The following is a 6,052-nucleotide window of genomic DNA, read 5'->3' on the forward strand; positions in this document are numbered from 1 at the left end:
CCTTTGAGAATTCCAGAGGACATCATTTTTAAATGTGTTTAAAGCTTTTTGCAACTTCATGTGCCCCTTGTGAAAAGCAAGGGTACTAAGACATGCTAGCGATAAAAAGTTTTCACAGAATATAAATGAGGGCGAAGCCACTCCTGATTTTTCTGTTGGTTTGTATTTATTACAGGTTGTCAAGAAAGCAAAGATTCTGGGATCTAAGAAAATGTTATCAGAGAGGATTCGGCTAGAGGTGCAGGAAGGAATACTTCAGGATCTTAGCTCAAACAGAATGGCTCTAATATAGTCAAGTAATGTCCCAGATATTAACCCCTTTAGGGTTGGGCACTGACTGTGCTAGAGAACAAAGGGCAGTTCTGGGTTTAAGAAATAAAAATATTCTTTTTTCTTTCAGAACAGATGGTGATTGGGATCTGGAATATTTGCTTTTCTGAATTACTCAAATAAATTTATTCAGGTGAGGCATGGCAAAAAATACTTTTGCATTTCTTATTACATCTAAGAAGAGGTGGAATTACATCCCCTAAAACGTGGGGAAGGTTAAACCTGCCTGCCCTACGCTATGGCTCTTTTAGTGCAGTGCTAAGGCAGACTGGAGTGGTAGAGCTGTCCTTTAGGAGCATGGGGACCACCTCTTCAACTCTGTATGTGGTAAGAGTTCTTGTACCAGAGTTTAACTTGCTGTGGGCCATATTCCCTTCTGGTTTTATTTCAGTCAAATTAAGCCAAGAACTTATTTAGCCTCCTATAATTTTGTATTTTTTTTCCCCATAACCATGTTTGCACAGAGGACATGCCTCTGCCAACTCTCAGGCAGCAATTAGGGAAGAGTCTGTTGACAATATGTTTGCAGAGTCCTAAATACCATTGAATATGATCTGTAAATATTTACACTTGGAGGATGAGATTTGCTCTTTGCATAGTTTTCATGTTGGCATCTGCTAGGCTCAATAAATGACTAATGAAAATCACATTGTGAGGGAGGGGAAAAAAAAGCCATACTGATGCTTTGGAGTTCCTTTCTGGTCTTGCATCTTTTGCTGCCCTGATTTCAGTCCCACCAAATCATGAGTCTTGCCAGCTCTTGCAGTTGAGTCTTTTTCAGAACCTTCTGGCTTCCTCAGTCAAGAGGAATGAGAATCTTGGCTGTCTTTTTACAATGGATTTTGTATTCACAGGGAATGTGAAAACATGTAACAACTGTCCTTACAAGTTGAAATGCAGAAAAGCCAATTGCAATTTCAGTGAGCTAACCCCCTCCCATTTGAGCACAAGGGTTTCCATCCACTGCAAGCAGTCCCCTAAATGTCAAATTCCTAATTAAAATCCCATAATTAAAATCCCAAATACTCTTCATAACCTTATTTTAAAGCCAAGATTCTCTCATGTAGTACCATGTTTGTGGCAATGTTAACCTAATTAAAGTCACAATGACAGCATCAAAACGATTACATTTTGAGTTATTATAAAGAATTAAAAGTGTGCAAATGGCTAAAAAAGATTGGCTCTGTGCATTCACTGAACTCTGGATATAACACTGCTCACCCATCAGGATGCTCCAGTTATGTTCAAACTCCGCTGTCCCACTGGCATCATGTTACTGCAGCTTCATCATGAAAAATGGATCTCATGCTCTGCCAGAAGTCCCACCTTTCTGAAGCCATGGCAATCCCTGAAGCACAAGTGGAAGCATGCATTAACTCCTCACAGCTCAGAAGCAGCATGGAAGATATTTCTAGCAGCGCATTATCAGAAATATATTGAACGTGACACGTGGCACAATTTGCTGTAACATCCAGCACCCAACTAGCATTCTTGACACTGAGTGTCAAGAAATGGGGTGCCCACCAACATAAAATAAGGCCTAGGGAGCCCACAGTGCCTGGTGGTTTGTTTTTCCAGCACAGCCTCTGGGCTGTGGTGTAAGGCATACGTTTCTAACCACAGTTCCATGACATTACCCTGCTACCACACTGCAACATGGAAAATCTCTTAGCTGGGTACAAATGAGTGGCACACCAGTCCAAAGCAGACAGGCTTTACCTTTACTAATGGCAGTGGAAAAGGAGAAGGGACATCTTTTCAATGTGTTAACTGATTAATTCTCCATAAAACAAAGCAAAACATGACCGATCAATACAACCTGCCTTGTCTACACTAGGATTTTAAGCACACCTCTCCTTCTGGGATTGCTGTGGCCGTACATGGAAGAACATTTGGGACAGAAAAAGAACAGCAGTGCCATGACAGAGGTATAGCTAAGTTTTCATGGGACTGCTGTTGACCTGGTTTCTGCTTTGCTGTGTTTCACTCATCCATAAGGACTTCTGAGTCATGCCAGAATGCCATGCACTAGCTATGCACTTTGTTGATGGACAGCCCAAGCTGATGCAAAGGGCGTTTTGGGGGAGAAGAGGCAATCCCTTCAGAAAGCAAGGATGGAGCAACATAAACAAAAATCCCAACAGTAAGAAAAGTGGTTGCTGAGGGGTGTGTCAGAGAACAGGGAGACACTAACCAGAAGGAGAAACCAAGTAATGAGAGTAGTCACCAAATCCAAACTTTGCCTAGAGCCCTCTTGAGAGGAGATTTGACTTGGAGAGATTCAAGAGCACTTAGAAGTAATAACCTTGAACTTCAGCCTAGATCCTTTGTGCTGAAAGGTGGGTTTGTCCTGCTTGGTGAGCCCTGAGAAAGAACTGAGTTCCCTCTCCAATCAAATAGCAGAGTTTGCACATCATCTGATCTGGAGCATAACGTATTCAAGTGAAAATGTGTTTCCTGCTTCAAACCTCCTCCTCACACCACAAAACAGGATCTTAATCCTATGCCAAGAGCACCTGAGGATTTCGTGCTGCTGAAGCTGGGGCTGACTGAACTCTCTATAAACAGTACTGTGGAGGTTTTGAGTTTTCCAGTCTGTGTGTGTGCAGACAATGCATTTGCTGATGAATTCTGAATTGTTTTCTCTCTGCTCCCTGCCTTAACAGTAGCATCCATTGAACCACCAGCGTTCTGGCCTCAGACAGGCACAGAATGAAGACACTGTAGTTACTTGCATAACCCAAAGACACAAAGATTATTCCAGCAACGCCTGGCAGTGCTGCTGCCAGCCTCATGTCAAATGGCCCTTTTACAAGACATCATTCTTACCACCACCTTTTCACCCCAGGCTTTACCATTTTTATACTAAAATAAAAAAATGAGCAGAAATTCATACAAATTAAATCAGTGTGGAGCATAGGTGTGTTTGGTGGTGCTAAAATAAATAAAAAAATAAAAAAAGGAAGTTATTTTAAAATAAACCTTTTGACTAAATTCAGACAAGCTCTAAGGCTTTTCTTTGTTGAAAGACACACTGTACTAACAAGCCTATCGAGTCCATAGTTGTTGGGGGGGGGGTTCTTTTTCTTTTTTTTTCTTTTTCCTTTGTATTGCTGTTTAGAAATAAAGAAATAAAGCAACCCAAACAAATCACACCCAGTCTGAGCAGTAGAGGAAGAATGCTCTTCCTAGCTGCTCTAATGATATAGCATCAGCACCATCACCGACTTCTTTTTTCAGATGGGGGGCAGTGCAGTGCCAGCAGGAGACAGAGAGCAGCATTATGCAGTGCCTTTATCACGCTGCTGGGATCAGGTACTGCCAGCGCAACACAGGGTGGTTAACCGGTAACGTACGTTCTGGAGATTGTTTGGGAAAGTAATCTGTTTAGCATTAACTGAGCTGATTGTGGATTTTCCTCTGCCACGTGGGGGATATATCCCAGCCAAGGAGAGACTCGGAAATTACCCTGGGGCTAGCAGGGGAAAGGGCAGCAGGAGGAAGCAATTATGGGGGCCATGCCAGGTGCCCCAACAGACGTTCCTCACTGCCCTGCCAGAGCTCTGTTGATTTCCCAGGCTCCATCTAGGAAATCCCAGGGCTGCTAAAAGAGTCAAAGAAGGAGTGGGTTGGTAGTAGCTGGTTGCACAAACACCCCTGGGGAGCAGGACTGACTGGAAAGCAGGCAGATGAGGAGGGGCACTTACACATCCAGGAGTGGCTCAGGGACCGGCTCCCTTGTCAAGAGCCTGTGAGGACACAGAGAAGGGTTAAAGCGTCTTCCCTTCACTGCTTCCTTTCTTTCTTCTGCTTGATTAACCTACTGCAGTCATGTCAGCCAAAATTAGCATCTTTGATAGAAGCCAGCCCTCACACCACTTCGATGACAGCAGAATAAAACCAAAGGAGGGGCAGAGCTGAAGTCAGTCCCTAATGCCTCACTCAAATGGCTTCAGGCCTTCATCCATCTTCTCTTCCACACTCAGCTCCACAGCAGATGCAGAACAACAACGTTCAAGCCATGCATGTGCCACCTCACATTAACAGCTTAGGGGCACTGGCCCTCCTGCTGGCGTCTGGGAAACGTGCCCCACACCGAAAAGTGCTTCACACTGGGGCCGAGTCTCCCTCAGCTGGAGGAGGTTGGTCCTCCCCGGTGGGCTCTTGGCCGTCTCACCGCTAGATGGCAATGCAGAGACAGAGAAACACGAACGCAACAGAGGCAGGAAGAGGTGCTGGATGTAGGGAGCCAAGGAGCGGAGGTGATGCTGGGCAACTTCGCGGGGCTTCCAAATCTCTTGCCCCGCCAAGTTCATCCTGCTCTTCTACCCTGAAATCATTCATACACCTCTGGGCAGCACTAGGGAGAAAAAAAACCAAAACAAAACCTGACTCTCAAATAAGACATCTCTGTCCCTAAATTATCAGTGGGCAAATATTTGCCTTCTTTGCTTAACGTGCTTTATTTTCTGTAAGATGACAGGCTGAAACTGAATGCCAAAGCACTGCCTAGCACAGCTGCAAACTACAAAGTTTGCATGTGTCTATGTAAATGGGACAGAATAGCTGTTGCTCTTAACATGCAGCCTAAGTTTTGCTTACTAATGATAGCAAAATGTACACTCTTATATTGGAAGACAGACTTAAATATGCATTTCCTATAACAGAAATCACCATCTGTCAGCCTCTGTGCTGAGGATATCACAGCCTCCCTTCAAAACAACAACTGCTTGGCAAACATTGAATCGTCAATCCTACTTGTTCTGCTTGTCCAGCCCTCTCATGCAGTTTGCATATATGCAGAGAGCAGCCCGTAACAGCTCTCTCCACAGCCATTTCTTTATTCATGTGGGGCCCTCCTGTCTCTGTGCTCTTTCTGTTTATATCCAGGTCTAAATTGGACTTGAAACTGCTGGTCCCATTGGCTCCTTGCCTGGAAGGTTTTAGTTCTACCACTCCAGCCCAAAACTCCTGCCAGCCTGGAAGGGAAGGTCTGTTGTGGTAATGTAGACCAGACATGTCTAAGTTTTTTGACTGCATGCTGCTATGAGTAAAAAAAAAATTGAGCATGTGCTGCTCCCCAAATATGTATATTTATGTTTATACATTCTATACATGTACACCTGATGTGCTAATATTTTCCTCCTGCACCCCAATGGATCATCTTGTGTACCTCCTGGGATATCCACCTCATACTTTGGAGACCACTGATCTCTACAGCAGCTCTTCCTGCCTGGTGCTCTGGACTGACCCTTTTTGTAATCTCTCTGGCCTAAATCAGAAATGTGGAAACTCTTTTGTACAGGTTCACTCTTCAGCATCACCAGCATCACCACTGGCTTGCTCAAAGGGTATTTGATAGAGGCGAGGGGGAAACCACTAATGAGAGAAAGTAAGAATCTTCAGGGATGGGGAGGAGAGAGGAAAGAAGAGTTTAAGCAGAAGCTGTTGAATGGTTCGATAAGAAGCAGTCTAAAAGCAGCTCTACCAAGTCTCACAAGAATACTGTGGTACTCAGACTAATTCTGTCTTAAGGAAGATGAAAGATGATGGAGAGGAAAAACAGGGATGCAAATAATAACAATCATGCTCTACTGTCCAACAGTTGTGCCCAGGAGCAGTACCATACTCCCAGTTGAGGTCCTGCAAAATGTCTGACAGACTGCAGGGGAGTATCCGCCACCACTCCTGCACGGCAGGATTTGGATTACTTAGCCATAAA

This window comes from Cyrtonyx montezumae, unplaced genomic scaffold (assembly GCF_038088225.1).
Source record: "Cyrtonyx montezumae isolate F1298 unplaced genomic scaffold, pur_monq_1.0 scaffold_10, whole genome shotgun sequence".
Classification (NCBI taxonomy): Eukaryota; Metazoa; Chordata; class Aves; order Galliformes; family Odontophoridae; genus Cyrtonyx; species Cyrtonyx montezumae.